At 42.8% G+C, this 17,479-nt stretch overlaps 1 long non-coding RNA gene across 4 annotated transcripts in view; it reads right to left on the reverse strand.

Annotated features, from left to right (window-relative positions):
• The window catches only part of LOC110291498 (uncharacterized), a 133,360-nt gene that overhangs the window by 89,523 nt on the left and 26,358 nt on the right, over positions 1-17,479 (reverse strand). The gene's annotated exons all lie outside the window — the stretch shown is intronic.

The following is a 17,479-nucleotide window of genomic DNA, read 5'->3' on the forward strand; positions in this document are numbered from 1 at the left end:
GCTGGTTGGGCTCTTTCCAAGGGCCCCAGGGGTCTGAAAGGAGGAATCCATCTCTAGGACCACAGATCCCTGCTGTCCAGGGGAGGGAAAGTGGGCAGGTCCAGTAGGGTGCTGACGTATTTAGGTGCTGGTAGGCTGGAAAGTGAACAAGCCTAGTAGGAAGGAGAGAAGCTGCAATTTCAGAGAGGTACTAGACCTGTTCTTCCTATTAGTAGAGGGAAACCAAAGATAGGGACTTCCCTGGGGAGATGTGTCAGGGTGGACCTGAGCAGGTAAAGGTCCTGGTAGGCACAAATACCCCCCAGCCCCCAGCCCTGGCAAAACTTAGACAACAGGGGCTTTCCTGTTTCGGGCAATATAATGGACAAAGTTTTAGAAGAGAGGTGCCCAACCCTGACTTAATGAAGAATTATCTGGGTTGTTTCCAAAATCCTGATATCTAAATCCTGCCCTACTACACAATCAGAATCTCAGGTACCAGGTGCCAGAATTGTCAAGACACCTCAGTGATTTAAGTGTGAGCCTCTGGGCACATGCTGGGCCATCAGGGCTTGACTGTTATGCCAACTAAGTGACAGAGCTAGAGTTCTACCCTAGGTGAACCGTCTGATGTTGTGTAATAAGAGATGTATGGCTGGTGGGCTGGGCTGATAGAATGCTGGAAGGTAAAATGCCCTTCATTACTGTTTCACAGGCAGAGTTAAGAACTCTAGCTTAGAGATCTGAACAGCAGGGCTCAGCCAAACCTCTAAACCTCTATCCGGCCAGAGGCAGGAAAATGAATCAGAAACAACTAGGAAGAAACCTGAGGTTAACCTCTTGCAGACAGTGGGCCTCGGCAAGAGGGTAGAGGGGACACTGGTGGGTGTCCCATGGCCCCTTATAGAAGGCTCTGAAGTTAGTGGAAGAGGGTAGTGACTTTGCAGCTCTGGAGGAAAGTCCCGATTTCCCAGGGCAGGCCCCTCTGCCAGTGAAGCACATTTGTTCCTTGGGTTTCCTTTTTAGTTTGTTGAGGGTAGCGGGTGACCAGACTCCGCTGTCCTGGATGCTGGAATTGCTGAGGGAGCAGAGTAGTTCATGCCAGCTCCTGAACATAGAGTGACTGGCTCTCTCCACCTCAACTGCCACAGACCACAGAAAGTCCCACAGGCCGATCCTCATGGCTCTGTTTAGAGTCCAGGCTCTCAGCACCATGCCTGGTAGCTGGAAGTCTGAAGAGGTTATGGATAACAACCACTGAAGTACACTGAGTCCCAGGGACACAGCGCTGCAAGTGAAGAGTGGGCTCAGTGCCTTCTCAGGGAAGAAACAACAAAGACAAAGGACCCTGCAAAGCAAGGACAAATGTCATAATGCAAAGCAGCCAGGGGGAGTGCAAGAAGAAACACCCTATGCTTTTGTCACCAAAGTGCAAGCATGTTCTCCAAAGAGAAGAAAAATCTGAAGATACCACAAGGCCAGCAGGAAGGAGACATGAAAACTAGGATCTGGGCATGGTGATGCATGCCTGTAATCCAGCTGAGAATGCTGAATCAGGAGGATCACAAGTTCAAGGCCAGTCTAAGCTGCACTAGTGAGTTCAAAACATTGAAGAGAGAGGGGAGGGGCAAAAAAAGAGAGAGGAGAAAGAAAGAAGGGAGAGAGGGAAGGATGAAGGGTAGGAGGGAGGGGAGAGATGAGGGGCCTCTTACATGGGAAGGCTGAGGTTGTAGGTCAGTGGTAAGCACCTGTTTAGCATGCACAAGGTGCTGGGCTTGGTCTCCAGGACTGCAAGAAGAAAAAATGTAAGGATCCCAATATATCCAAGAAACCTCCTCCTTCAGCTTTCTTTTTCTGTTCTGACTCCAACTCTGAAATCAAAGAACATCCCAGCACATCTATTGGCGATGCTGCTGCAAAGAGATTGGGAGTTATGGAAGAACTCTGCCTTCAAGTGGCAAGTAGCCTGAACAGAGGCTGCTGAGCTGAAGGGAGAAACACAGAGCACAGTGCTGCAGACTGAGCTCAGGGGAAACCTGGGGCTACAGAAAAGAGCATCCTTAAGCATCCTCAAGTATCCTCACTGGAAACAGCAAGAAGAGGGAAGAAAGACACGATGAAGGCAATATTGATAAACAAGTTACTTTTATCAATCTTTCTTGCCTGCAAATCACTTAATCCACCCATATACAACTCGCTCCTTTTAAGGGAAAAATTGAAATATAGAGAGAGCTAAGATTTTGGTTAGTTCAACCTGACAACCTGAGTCGGATCCCTGGGAATCAACTTCTGCAAGTTGTACTTGGACCTACACACATGTTCTCATTCTCTCTCTCTCTCTCTCTCTCTCTCTCTCTCTCTCTCTGTGTGTGTGTGTGTGTGTGTGTGTGTGTGTCGTCTGTCTGTCTGTCTCTCTCATAAACACGCACACGCACATACACATGCACACATGTGATTTAAAATTTTAAGTATATAAAAGAAAAATTTTAAAAAGACATACTTTTTATAAAAGTCACTCTAGGAAACAGGGATTGATCAAGCAACTACCCAGCTAAGTCTCTAGTCATCAATAACAAATGAAGGTAAGAAGATATAGGTGCTGTGACAACTCATAATACAGACCCTAAACCAGGCTTTCAGGCAGACAAAGGGAGAGAAGGCTATAAAGAAAGGTTACATGAAGTGAGAAAGTGGTTTATTCTTCTCTCTTTTCCAAGGCTGCCAACAAGATGGGCCAGAAAACTACTCACTAATTACCAGGTATGTGTGACACACTCTTTAAAAATGCAATCCAATCCCCTACTACAGTCCTGCAAACCAAAGGCTAATAACCTCTTCGACCAATATAGAAACTAAGGCTCAGAGAATCTTAACAACTCAGCCAACTTACCACAGTGGTTAAATGCCAAAGCCTGCAGTTAAACCCAGGCCTGGCAGTATTCAAATTGCACACTCTTGTGACAACACTGTACCCAAGTAGTCATTTCATGGGTGCTTCTTGCACAGATGGACAGTTTGGAACAGCTGGTGGGGCTGGGGGTTGGAGGGCCTTAGTGTTGTCTTAGTGCTCCTCTCAGATGAACTGTACAGTCTGGAAATGGCCAGAGGCACCTATGACTGACCCCTGCTCTCATCACCTTACTGCCAACCCCAAATTCACCAGGAAAGGACAAGGAGCCCTCCTAGGTGTGTCATTTCCCAGGAAAGATCTCTCTTGACCATTACTCCTGCCTTCCTTTGAATTTTTGTGACCTTACCTACTGTAGACACCTCTGACACCCCTCGCTAATACAGTCTGAGGCACTGATCATTCCAGCTTAAAGCAGTTTGGGCATCATTCTTGTTTGGTTCTGAGCATGGATTAAGAGGCTAGAAGATGGCTTCAATTTGTCCATCCAGTTCTCCAGAGAAGGTTGCCCAGGCATGGACTAGGATCTTTGACCTTGACGTCTGAAGCTCAGCATGCTCTAGTAATTCTGAGGAACAAGCCAAAAGCTACAGATTGCAGGGCCTTGGGGGTAGGAGGGGATCTTACTATGGTATTTGGGGACCCTTAAAGGGCATCATTACCCAATACACTGGGGTCTCAAGCCCTGGGCTTTCCTGAGATGAGTTCCACGCCAACAAGTAGGAAGTCCTCTCTGAAGAACTTTGGGCTTTGAAGGTCTTTTAGCTCAAGTCCTGCGTTATGCTCAGACTATTTTACACAGCAGCAATAACAGCAAACCTTGGTTTCCCTCCATTACATTAAGTGTCTGCTTTGAGGGTTGCTGAGAAAGCTTAGTGTGTAAAAGTCCTTTTGACCAGGCCTGGTCATTATTTCTGGAATATTCACATGGTAGAAGGAGAGAACACACACAGAAGCTCTCTGTTCTCTGATTTCCATATTAACACTTTTGGCACATGAATACCTGGGTGTACACACATAATAAATGTAAAAAAAGAAAAAGTCTAGTTTTCAACAACAAAACAGATGCAAGACTTATAAAAATGTAACGAAGTATGTCTACACACAGGGGCAAAAGTAAACAGTTGAGTCTTTCCCCAGGGAAGTGTGGGCACGGCCTGACTAAACAAAACTTTAAGCTAGCACTTCAAATATGTTCAAAGACTAAAGGAAAACATGTCTAAATGACTAAGAAAAAATATGAGCATTGTGTCTTGCCAAATAAAGAACATCAATAAGGATGAGAATCTTTTTAAATGGTAGAAATAAATTATGAGCTTGAAAAAGAAGCACAACAATTAAAATTCTCCCCTAAGGTCTCAACAGCAGCTGAACAGCTAGAAGAATCAGTGAACCTGAAGGTGAAGCCATCTGAGCTCTGAAAGAGAAATTATCAATAGCAAAGGGGAAAACATTGAACACAGCCACACAGACCAACGGGCTCATGAGGGGACTCACAGGACAGGAGAGGAAGGACAGAAAACAGTAGTTTTTAAATATTTGAAGCCAGGCATGGTGGCAAAAAAATAGAGAGAGAGAGAGAGAGAAGTGAAGACTGGTTCAGAGATTAAGCAGCCAGGGACACTAGTAACTAATGTGAGAGCTGAGGCTACGTGGAGTTCTGTCCTGTTCAGGATCTGTCCCCACAGAGCAGGCCAGTGACTGGCCCCCGAGATGCTCACTTGCAAGTTGTTTCATCCTTTTTTTAACTGTCAGTTATGGGAAGCATCACACCTAGAGCAGAGCAGAGAGAGCAGAATAAACCTTCACGCCCCCATCACTTATCTTCAGTTTATGTCTGCAATGACAGAGCCCTTTTCCATGACAAGGCCCTATGTCTCACCAATTATATTTTTGAATCAGATCCTACATACATCCATTCAGATGAAACTTTTTGGTATCTGTCCTTAAAACATACTCATTTTTAAAAGCATACTCACATGCTTGTATCATGTTTAAAGAGATTAACACTACATTAATATAATAAGCAAATTTCTAAGTATTTCGCTTCCTGGAAAACATTGTTTTTAGTGTGGATCCAAATATCATTCATATGCTACAACTGGCTGGAGCCTCTTAAACTTCTGTTCATTCAAAAGTTTTATCCATTTCTTTGTCCCTGGTAGTTTATTTGTTTTGTAGAGTCTCCAAGAGTCAGCAGCTCCCTAACATCTCTAGCATGTTTTCTGCTGCCCATCTCCCTATCACACTACTTGTAAGTTAGATTTAGAGACAAGCAGATTAAATATTCATTTTTCTTACAAGAACATTTCACAGATGTTGTTTGTTCTCTGGTCTGGGGTATATAGGACTGGCGGTCTACTCCCCCCCCCCCCCCCACACACACACAATATTTAAATCTTTCCAGCTAGGAAATATCTTACTTTCTGATGCTGGAAGAACCGTTATAGAAAGCTGGTTCATCACTACATTGGAATTTTATGCAGTCATCACCGATAAGAGTTTTCAAAGAATACTGTGTGACATGAGGGAAGAAATGCTTACAATGTTAAAGAATGAGTGGGTACCAGCAATGCATAAGGGGCTAGTGAGATGGCTCAATTGTCAAAAGCACTTTGCTGCAGCTGGTAACAGGAGTTTGATCCCAGGGATTCCCACAGAAATGGAAGGAGAGAGCTAACTCTACAAACTTGCCTGGGACCTCCACATACCACATACACACACATCACATGCACGGATACACTAATAAAAACATGTTAAGTGTTTGTTTCATAGAAGTTGGGCATGATGGTCAGACCTAGAATCCCAGTGCTTGGGAAGTTAGGAGCAGGAGGATTGACAGCTGTTCACAAGGCCATCCTGGACTGTCTAGTGAGTTCTAGGTTAAGCAGGACCAGAGAGTAAGACCCCCATCTTGGAAAAAAATTACATACAGGAAAAAAAAAAGCAAAAGGAACTACAAATTATAAAGAAAAACAGTTGTGTTAGTAGAGACAATTGCTAAGATTTATAATTGCAGGAGATTTTTTCTTTATTATTTCCATGTTTTCCAACTAGCAATAATACATTTATATCACTTTCATAATCAACAAAAATATTTTGTAAAACTTCTATTTCTGTGCGCGAACGTGTGAGTTTCCTGAAGTCGTCTTACAGGGCCAGAGAATACAACGTTGCGGTAAGATTTCATCATAGTAAGCAGTGTGACCATAGAACAAACTGCTAGTCAGTTTCTGGTTGGTCACTGGTTATTTGATTCCTCTGAATGGTCATTTTGGTCACAGAAAAGTGCTGGTCACAACGACCTAGCAGAAGTGGAGGTCAATTCAACAGAAAGGCCAGAAGAGGGCCAGGGAGTTGGCTCAGTGGCTAAAGTGTTTGCCTCACAAGTGTGAGGACTAGAGTTCCCATCACTAGAACCCAGAGAATCGCTACATCAGTATGGACGCCCACCATTCAGAAGTGACCAATGTCAACTATTGTATTTTCTCACTGTATTATAGTGTGTTAGTGTTTTTTACATATACATATACATCATAGACATATAGTTAATACCATAATACATGTACCATTTACTTAATGTTATAATTATGAACACTTTTCCAAATCTTCACAGTTTCTTACAGCTGTCTTTCTGTTCTTATCTGCCTATGCTTTTCTGAGCTAACAAGCTAATCCATGATCACACACTGGGCTTCTGTGTAGGAGACTGGCACAGAGGAGCATTCAATGGACATGTGACCATGACTGCTTCTACCCATTAGTGTAAAACAGACGCAGGCAAAGTTTTCAGAAAAACAAAAACAAAGACAAAAAAAGACCCAAAAAACAAACAAACAAAAAAACATGTATATTTGAGGAGTGGGAGAGAGATGATGGCTGACCTCAGGCTACAGAATCTGACCAAAAGGACTTTGGATGAGCCACTTAACCCCAGTGCACCTCACTCTCCTCATTCACGTTTAAATGGGGGCGCGGGGGTGATGCTATGCAAGTACTTGCTGTTTATATTACCAGAGAACACAAAAATATTTCAAAACTGTTGCTTAGTTATCCAAATATTTGCACTTCTACTGCAATTTAATGTGAGACTGGAAGACAAAAGATTTAAATTTTGAACTTTCTTGGAAATCTAAAATAATGGATCACTATTCTCATAGAGAAGGGTACAGGAGGGGAAGGAGAGATGATGAAAGACAGAAAGGAGGCAGAGGAGAGTGAGGAGAGAGAAGGATGCAGTGGAGGAGGAGGAGGAGGAGGAGGAGGAGGAGGAGGAGGAGGAGGAGGAGAGGAAGAAGACAAGGAAGAGGCTCACTTCCAGCCAATGATCAGGCAGAATACATAAAGGAGGAGAGAACACAGGAAGGAGAGAGGACTGTGGGCTTTGCGATTTTCCTTAAAAATCATAACCTTGAATTTCCAAGTTCAAACAGCAAGGTGTAAGAGCTTCGCCTGACCCCCCAGCACTGCTAGCCTGCACTGTGCACAGGGCTGCCCAGCATGGAGCACACATGGCAGAGAGAAGGCATTTAGTGCTCCCGTGCCCTTGGAGAAGGAGAAAACAGCACTCAGAGCAATTATTTCCCTCCTCCTCATTATTATTTTTTAACCAGGAACTAAAATCTGAACAGAGCCTTATGTTCCAGTAAAAACATTCTCCAGCAACTTCTCAGCATAATTAATGTAACACAATCTGGCGATGTTAGCAGAGGTCAAATAGAACATCGTTTAAATATCATTTGACTTTTGGACTTAAAATGATAGCCTTGTCTCCTTAACAACTGTTCTCTTCATCTTTCCCGTGGCCTGACAATAAACAATTTTCTCATTAAAACAACCAAACAAACCCTATTTTCTTAAGGACATCAGGATGTTTCAAAGAGAACAAGGTGGGGATGGCAGCTGAAGTTCTGCTATTAATTCCAGCCTGGTGTTGAAAGAGATTATTACTACAGTCATGCAACATGCAACCAGGCTGGCCTCAAACATTGCGATAAGCAGCCAGGCAACAGTTTTGGGGGAAGATGGTAGAAACTGGGAAGCCAAGGGAAATTTTAAAGTTAAGAGTAAAGATGGCAGCCTTTACACAACCTCACACCAGGAGACGTTGCCCCTCATCTCCCAGGGCTCAGGGTCACCAAGGGAAGTGGCAGCCGGTGACAGTGGGCCCTGCCTCCATCCAGCCACACTCACATTCTGTGATGATCCTTCTCCACTTGCTCATGTCTCCCATGGCCTGGTTAACCATGACTCCAGGAAGTGCTCCTGATGCCCTTGGCTGAAGACAGCATCATCTGTCACTTCTGTTACTCCCCAGGAATCCTATGCCATATGTCTCTTTCTCAAGTGCCTCGAAGCTATTAAGACGCAAGTCTTATTTTTCTCATACCTAATTTCTATAATATCTTTTACTTCTACAATGCTTTACAGTTATGAAACAATTCCCCAGGTATTTTATCACTCAGTCATCATAACATCCTGTGAAACTCCTCTTTTTATGATTGACATAGAGGGGCTTGAACCCAGAGAGTTTAACTGGTTCAGTATGACGATAAGCCAGGAGTTTTATGACAAATATCCCTTCTGAGTACCCCTTCTTTGTCTTCAAATCCTAGTAAACCTAATGCAGGACCTAATTTAGAACAGATGTGCAAAAATATTGGCTCAGTCAACAAACATGCATGAACTTGCACAGTTCCTTAGCTCCCCTTCTGCAGATAGCCTCCTGTATTGAAAGAGTTAGAAGCATCACTTCTCTGAATTCCCTTCTGATGCCTCCTTTCAGTGCATGACATCTCCCTACAGTGCGATTGCTGGAGCATCCATTCCATTCTATGCCCTTGCTTTACTATGGCTGCTGTAACAAAGAATCACAGAATTCTTGGCTTAACACTACTGTAGTTCTGGGAGCCAGAAGTCTCACTAGGATAAATCAAGGTGCCTGTACTGGCTAGTTTTGTGTCAACTTGACATAGGCTGGAGTTATCACAGAGAAAGGAGCTTCAGTTGAGGAAATGCCTCCATGAGATCCAGCTGTGGGGTATTTTCTCAATTAGTGATCAAGGGGGAAAGGCCCCTGGTGGGTGGGACCATCTCTGTGCTGGTAGTCTTGGTTCTATAAGAGAGTAGGCTGAGCAAGCCAGGAGAAGCAAGCCAGTAGAGAACATCCCTCCATGACTTCTCCATCAGCTCCTGCTTTCTGACCTGCTTGAGTTCCAGTCCTGACTTCCTTTGGTGATGAACAGCAGTATGGAAGTGTAAGCCGAATAAACCCTTTCCTCCCCAACTTGCTTCTTGGTCATGATGTTTGTGCAGGAATAGAAATCCTGACTAAAACAGTGCCACAGGAATGGTTACCCTAGAGAGCCTGGGGGAAGAATCTGTTTCCTTCTTTATTCTCATTTTTAGAAGCCTACAGAATTTGTTGTTGTTGTTGTGGGACCTCTTCCCCATCTTCAGTGTGTACCACTCCAATTGTCATGTCTTTAATCACATCATTTTCTCTCTCTGATTAAATCTCCCTCTCTCCAGCATTCTGTGGACAATAGGAGGGTGGAGCTGTACCCTATCTCTGTATCCCTTTCTCCTATCATGGCTCCTCAATACAGGGGTGTTTACCAAATTATTATTACATAAGAAGCAAGTGTGACACTCAGCAGGTAAAAGTGCTTGTCACACAGGCCTGAGAACCTAGGGATGGTCCCAGGAACTTATATAAAGGAGGGAGGAAAGAATCAACTCCACAAAGTTGTCCTCTGACCTCTATACATGAGCCACGGCACACATGTGTGTCACAAGCACACACACACACACACACACAAATAATAAAGTTCCAGGGGATCCAGTGTCCTCTTCCGGCTTTGTCAGGAACTGGGCACACACAGAGTATGCATAATACATGCAGTCAAAACATTCATACATAGAAAATAACAACAAATACTTTAAAATTAGATGAGTAAACAACCCTATACCCATGGACTACTACTGTACATGCACCGAGGATCATAACATTCCACGAGGCTCAACATTCCAAATAAATCTGAATCTGGCTTCCAAAAGAGGTCTTAAAATAAATGTCAGGCTTTAATGAAATTCTCTTGGGAACACGGAGCAGGAGGTTACAGAGAACATTACACAGCAGAGCTTCCTAAAAGTGCCCAGGAGACACTTCCCACTCCCCTTTCAGGCCCCTTCACTCAGTCTCTATATTTGCTAGCCCATCCACCACCCAGACAGCCAAGTCTCTAGTTGTTCCCAGGAAAAATGCAAGCACATCAGGGTTTAATTTTGACACCACCCACCCTCAGCCAATAGACAAGCCTGAGAAGGGGAGGAAAAGTACTAGCCACTTCCTAAATTCTTGAATGTGTTTCTGAACATACCTCCCACATAGTGGGGTCCATGAGGCCCCACAGCCCAGCACCAGTGGTCTCACGACTCTACTTAAGAACAGTCCTGCTTCACTAGACCCAATTCATAGAGGAAGTGCCACTGTTGTCAGACTTCTGACACAGGGAGACAGTAGACAGGCCGCTCATGTGACATTTGCATGCTCACTATGCACCCCAGCATCTCCAGAATGAAGGTCTTAAAGACCCTCCTTTTCCCTTCTCCCAAGTTTAGTGTTTTCTGGCCTATTTCAGTAATGTTCAGCTATAAATTCCCAACAGATCTGATCCAACCTTTTCTAAATCTCCAAGATGTGCTCCTGGGCACTCTGCTAGGTGTGTAATAATGATAAGTTATGTAACAATATAACAATCACAGCTAATGGGAGTTCCAGGTATCCGATCCTCCCAGAAACATAATAAAATAGGTAAAAGTGTTGAGCCAACAACTAGTGGTGTTCCTGGAGAGAAACTAAGTTACAACAAGACTGATTTGCTTGAGGTTATATAGCTAATAATTGGTAAACTAAGATTTCAAATCAGGTACTCAGGCACCCAAATTGGCAATACATCTTGTCCTCCCATTTATCTGGAGTATGAGTGAGCGTGGTAGTTTGAATGATAATGACCCCCATAGGCCCATATACATGAATGCTTGATTCCCAGTTGGTGGAACTGTTTGGGGAGGATTAGAAGGTATGGCCTTGTTGAAGGAGGTGTGTCACTGGAAGTGGGCTTTGATGTTTAAAAAGCATACACTACTCCTAGTTAGCTCTCTCTGCCTCCTACTTGCAGATAAGGATATAAACTCTCAGTTACTGCTCCAGCACCTGCCTGCCTGTTACCATGCTTTCCAGCATATGATCATGGACTCAGTCCTTGAAACTGTAAGGCCCAACAAACTCTTCTATAAGTTGTCTTGGTCATGGTATCTAAAACTAAGCACAGCAATAGAAAAAGTAACTAAGACAGTGGGACAAATAAATCACAGTTGCTCTTCAACTCATCATATTCTCACTAGCATCTTCACACATCCTACCACTTATGCAGAGAGCTCCAGAACCACACCAGGGTCCCTCAGTACTGGACCATGCTCTGGTCTCCATTGATTATTTCTCCAGTTCCTATTACTTCTGTTACTCTCAGGGCACTTAGCCAGCTGAAATACTCCCTAGTTCTACCTCTATGGTCTTCTCAGTCAACACCAGTCTCTGATGAGGCTGGGCACAGCCTCTGATGTTTCATCACTGTGTCCCTAGGCATTTATTTCCCTTGCCTTCTCCTTCCTGGAAGACATGGGAACCCATCAGTCAGTTAGCTACAACTTTGAGGATAAATTAAGCCCTAACTTCAAAGCTTCAAGCCTCCCCAAGGGTTTTCTTAGACCTATTAGTGTAGAGAAAGATTACAAGCCGACATAAGGTAATTTTTTTATCTTGAAAAATAAGTTCTGGACGGTGTATTCTCTAGTATTGACATTTTTATCGCAAGGGCTGCTGACCTCTTTTGGCTCTGTCACAGGGAGATGACATTTCAGCTCAGCATCTCTTATAGAAACCCTACGATGTTGGCATTCACATCCCATCAGGTTAAAAGTGTCTTTTCAAATGACCCAACATGGTTTTTAAATTAATTTTGCTTAAAAATTCCTTTACTACTTGAAATTTGCACCATTTCCAATTCTTCACTGTTCTGCATGGCATAAATAGATTGACGCCTTGTTGCCTTAATTTTTAGCTTATTTCCTTCCTTGTAGATAAGTTTCTCAAAGTTAGAAAAGCCCAGAAGACAGAACATTCTTATGGCTTTTTGTTTAGAAGGTTCAACAACCTCTGCTGAAAGGGTTATTGTTCTTATTTTGCTTTCTACTTGTTGCAGTAAATCTCCAACCCAAATATGCCCCAGCAATGATAACACAACTCAGTTAATACGAATACATACTGTGCGCCTAGACTGGGCAGATCTACCACTACACTACCATCCTCCACATCTATGAGACGGCTTAGACCTGTTTCTCCAGGCCATGTGCTTCTGCTCCACTTTTCTTCTTCCTCCTCCTCTGTGTTCTCTCTCTCTATCTCATTTTCTCCTTCTCTCTCTCCATCTTCTGCTCCACCTTCCCTTTTATCTGCCCAATCATCAGCTCTTCTTTATTTTACAAATTAAAGTGGGAAGCAGGTTTACGGGAAATCACCTGAGTGCTGACTCATTCCGTGTTTGAAGCCAATCACAGGAGATCGGAATTAACATCAAATATAATTAGCCCCAGGGCTATCCACACATCTACGGACTCTAAAATCACCACCTTTTGCTTTTTTTCCCATTTATTTATTTACTTGGATGTACAGGTGGGGGTGCGTACGTGGACGTGCATTCAGAAGTCAGTTCTTTCCTTCCACCATATGGGTCTCAGAGAAGAAATTCAGGCTGTCAGGCTTGGTAGCAGCAATCTTCACCTGCTAAGACATATTGCTAGCTTCTCAACAGTGTTTTAATATGAATTACTTTCAAATTGTACATGCTTTTTCATGCAACTATTGGCTTTTATTTGAGGATAAACTATTTGCCTCTTTTGGCAACTTAAGGAGTGGAATCCAGACACAAGCTGCTTATACATATCAGACTTTTTCTTTGTTAGAATAGCTTTCTATCAAGTACAAATTTCATGTAATTTGTATTTCTTTAGTTTTTGTTGATTATATCTCCTAATTTCATAGTCACCTGCATATATTTTGTTTCTAAATATATTTTATACATTCTTCATAAGTATACACTGTATTCATTTTTAATATTGTTCATTTTTAAAATATTGTGAATCCTTCAAATATGAGATGTTCATGTGACATTTTTCCAGTTTTAAAAATTGTGGCATATTAAAAGCTGTACTTGCATGTTTTATTCTGATCCACCTTTTGATTTGTATTATTAAACATGATATGACGTGTTGCTCTAAGGCAAGAATTTCCAACCTGTGGGTCATAACCTCTTTGGAGGGGGGTTGTATATCAGATATCTTGCATATCACATATTTACATTATGAATCATAACCACAGCAAAATCACAGTTATGAAGTAGCAATGAAATAATTTTATGGTTGGAGTCATTACAACATAAGGAACTTTAAAGGGTCACAGCATGAGGAAGATTGAGAACCAGTGCTCTAAGGTAGAAACTTCTTTTCTGCTATACTATTGTTCACACAACAACTGCCAAGCTGGGAAATCTTTCCACAATGCTTACCTGTAAGTTTAGAAAGTAGGAGAGCGGGGGCTGGTGAGATGGCTCAGTGGGTAAGAGCACCCGACTGCTCTTCCAAAGGTCCAGAGTTCAAATCCCAGCAACCACATGGTGGCTAACAACCATCCGTAACGAGATCTGGCGCCCTCTTCTGGAGTGTCTGAAGACAGCTACAGTGTACTTACATATAATAAATAAATAAATCTTTAAAAAAAAAGAAAGTAGGAGAGCTGTGCTAGCAGAGGTTTTGGTCTATTTCATTTGATTGCTAGTCAATTAAGTATATGTCAAACCCTTCAAAGTGCTAGGTAGGATAAGCTATAATCAACAACAACAAAAATACAGCCTCATAAAAATATCATGCTGGCAGGAGAGAAACACGTTTAAAAATAGGTGATAGGTAAAGTAAACAGCAAGTAAGATAGAGAATGATCAGAGCTAGCAAAGAAGAGGAGAGTAGAACTTTGCTGTGGATGCTCAGAAGGACTTTGCTGAGGTGACATCTGCACAAGACATGAGGGAGGGGAGGCAGTGAGCACACAAACATTTGGGAGAAGGAAGACTCCAATAGAGAAAACAAGTGCGCAGGAGTGTGAGATTCCAAGGCCAGGAAGGTGGGGGCCATCACAGAGTGGGTAAGGGAAGAGTGGTCATCCAATAGAATAGAGAGATGTTTACCAGAGGCGGGAGGAAGCCTTTGGAGGGCTTTGCACAAAAGACAGGTGGTATCTGGCTTAAGAGCTTACCAGGGTCACGCTGGCTCTGGTGAAGCAAAAGCCATAGGAGAGCAGTGACCGAGGCAGGGGATCTGTTTGAGGACTGTGGTGTGCACAAGAGGCTATGATGGCTTAGGCCAGAGTGGTGAGAGGATAGATTCTGGATCTACAGCTCTTAGAGCATAAAGGCAAATAAAGGTCAAGGATGGTGCCTTAAGTTTTGGCCAGGTCATTTATTAGAAAGGTGGTTGTACTGGCCAGCTTTGTATCCATATAAGGAAACATACCTCGGGCAGGGCAGTTTCACTTTATACAGAAGTTTATCTAGCTCACAGTTGGGAGGTTCAAGAACATAGCCACCTCCATCAGCCCAGTTCTGGTGATGGTTCAGCTTTATCATACAGTGGATGGTAAGAGTAGGAACATATGTGTGTCCAAATGATCACACTAGCAAACAGGAAGTCAGAGAGGCACTTCCAGCTTTCATGAGAAAGCCTTTACAAATTGCCAACATTTACCCCTTCCCAAGTATACAATGATGTAGGTCCCACCACATCAACTCAACACCACTGCACTAAGGGCATGCAAAGTCACTAACACAAAGGTCTTTATTAAGGGAAGGCAAGCCATGGCAGTTTGCTGCAGAGCAGTTTTACTGAGATGGAGTTGTCTGTAGGAAGAGCAGAATCTAGTGCTGGCTCTCTTAAGCTTAGAAGGTCATCCTAAATACACCTATCAAACAATCCTACACCAAAGGCCCACAGAACATTGCAGAAGAGGGAGCAAAAAGAATGTAAGAGACAGAGGGTCTGGGAGTTCTCTGTGAGATTGTGTCCCCTAGTAATATTAGAAACGATACCTATAAAGTTTCACCAACATGTCTGCCCAAACATGAACTGGGCAAGGGTGACACAAATGGACCACACCTAAGTGGATGGGGGCAAGCCTATGAATCTTCAATCCTACCCAAAGAACTATAGCAACTATAGGAGGAAAGCTGGGGGTGGGAGAGGGGTCTTCCCCAGGGAAGAGCACACCAACTGGTTATCCAATGACAAATGGTCAACCCTGAAAAGACACTTACAAGTAGCATTATACAGACTAAACAGGTTATATCTAGGAATATATATTAGAGTATACATATATGCATGCACCTAGCGGGGGGGGGGGAAGAGGCAATGAATTTGGAGGAGTATGAGGGGTGTGTGTGGGAGGGTTTGGAGGCAGGAGAAGGAAGTGGGGAATGTAATTATATTATAACCTCAAAATATCCTATGTAGACATGTTAAGCTGGTTTTCCTCCCATTTAGAGACGGCATACTTTGATAAGTGTGGGTTTGCCAGTTTTACTGTGTGTTAATCCTGTGGCAGAGTCCTACTTTCCCTGTTCTCTAACACTGGTGCCCATTACTCAGCTCGTCTTCAATCCCGTAACTTTGAACTCGCATTCACTGAGTGGTGTTTCTCTAACAGTGATGTAGGGCAGTCCTCCATCCACTCACATCCACTAAACTGTTACGGTTTAATTGTTTCCTCAGAGTAAATCTTGAGGCTCAAGGAAAATTCTCGCTAACTTCATTTTTGTTCATGGATATGAATGGAATACTTCCTTTTATGCTTTTATTAATAAGCAGCTATTTTTCACTGACAGAAACACAATGGTTCTGTGTGGGTTTCCTTTGGCTTGAGTCTTTGCTGAACTCATTCATTATTTATAGCAGTTTAGAGGATGCTTTTCTTGGAACACTCAGGCCTATCATCATGTCCCGTGGATTACTACTTTTTACCCATATATTTTATGTCTTTCCCAAATAGTTATTACCATCATTTCTAATACCACGCCGAGAAGAACAGCCATGAGATCCTGCCTGGCTTTCGAGGAGTGAACTTCCCTGGCTCTCAGAAAGTGTGACTGCAGTCCCTAAGATAAAGTTGTGGTTCCTCCCTGCACATAACTGTGAAGCTTCAGTGAGAGAAGACAATTACACTTAACTGACTTTTCAAATGACTAAAATGGTTGTTCATTCAAAAGACGTTTGTCTTTCTCATGTGTGATTTAATTTCCCCCATTTTCTCTCTTTTGAAAATGAACATTTGCTAGTTAATGAAATGCCAAGGAATTCAAATGTAGCTCTATTTTTCTTTTTGTCTTTTCAACTGTTTACCAGATTTTTGCATGCCTTTATTATTTTATCAGTTGGCATCTAAAGCTTGAGAATTGATCATCATTCTTTGCCCAATGTGTTTTCATGATTCATGTTCATGATGGTAAAATCTCTTGAATTTGATTTTGTGTTTTTATATTCTCATTAGAGAACTCAGGGCACTCTTATCAAACTAAGTCTGCCTTTAATTATTTTTATTGTAGGTGATAGGCAATTACATTTCTTTTTAAAGACTTTAGTGAGTCTTTAAGTTGACTGTGCTCTCCGAGGAAAGCTTATCTTCTTGGCAGGTAATGTAAGTGATGCAAGGACCCAGTCCTCCAGTCCTCCCTATAATCCCTTCCTGAGTCATTCTTGGCCCTTTATTTTCTCTGTCTGGTCTCTATCAGAGAGGAGAAACATCAGACTTTGTATTTATATTTCAGTGTTATGGAATTCTTTTTGAGAGTGTAGAATCTAGACACTAGATGGAATTTGACAGATATTTGAATTGCAGGCATAGTTGTTGCCCAAGGTGTCATTGATATGGAGTAATAAATCCAGACAGCGGACACCACAGCCAGTTACAAACTTTGAGGGGATCAGGAAGGTTGAGTATCTTGACAATGTTTTACATCTTATAAATGGTTGAACTGTCATTAAAACTTTACCTTTATGTTGCCAGTGGCATTTCTTTGACTCAGTAACCTTGCCTTTCAGCAATTCTTCTGGGTGACTTTCTCCTCAGATACATCTGAAATAGCAACTGTTTGCTGATCAAGAAATTCCTGAGCCTCACTTTAGACTTCCTGAGTCAGAAAATCTGACTGAATGTGTTGATGTAATGCATACCTTTCAGCCTTGCACTCAGAAGGCAAGAAGTGTCACAAGTTCAAGGCCAGTCAGGGACTGTGCTGGCTAGTTTTATGACAATTTGACACAGGGTAGAGTCACCTGAGAAAAGGAAACCCCAAATGAGAAACGTCTCCCTAAGACTGGGCTGTAGGTAAACTTATAGTATATTTTCTTAACTAATGATTGATGGGGGAGAGCCCAGCCCATAATGGGCGGGGTCATCCCTTGGGTGGGTGGGGTCATCCCTTGGGT

This window comes from Mus caroli, unplaced genomic scaffold, assembly GCF_978045245.1.
Source record: "Mus caroli unplaced genomic scaffold, Mus_caroli_1 scaffold_3, whole genome shotgun sequence".
In the NCBI taxonomy this organism is placed as follows: Eukaryota; Metazoa; Chordata; class Mammalia; order Rodentia; family Muridae; genus Mus; species Mus caroli.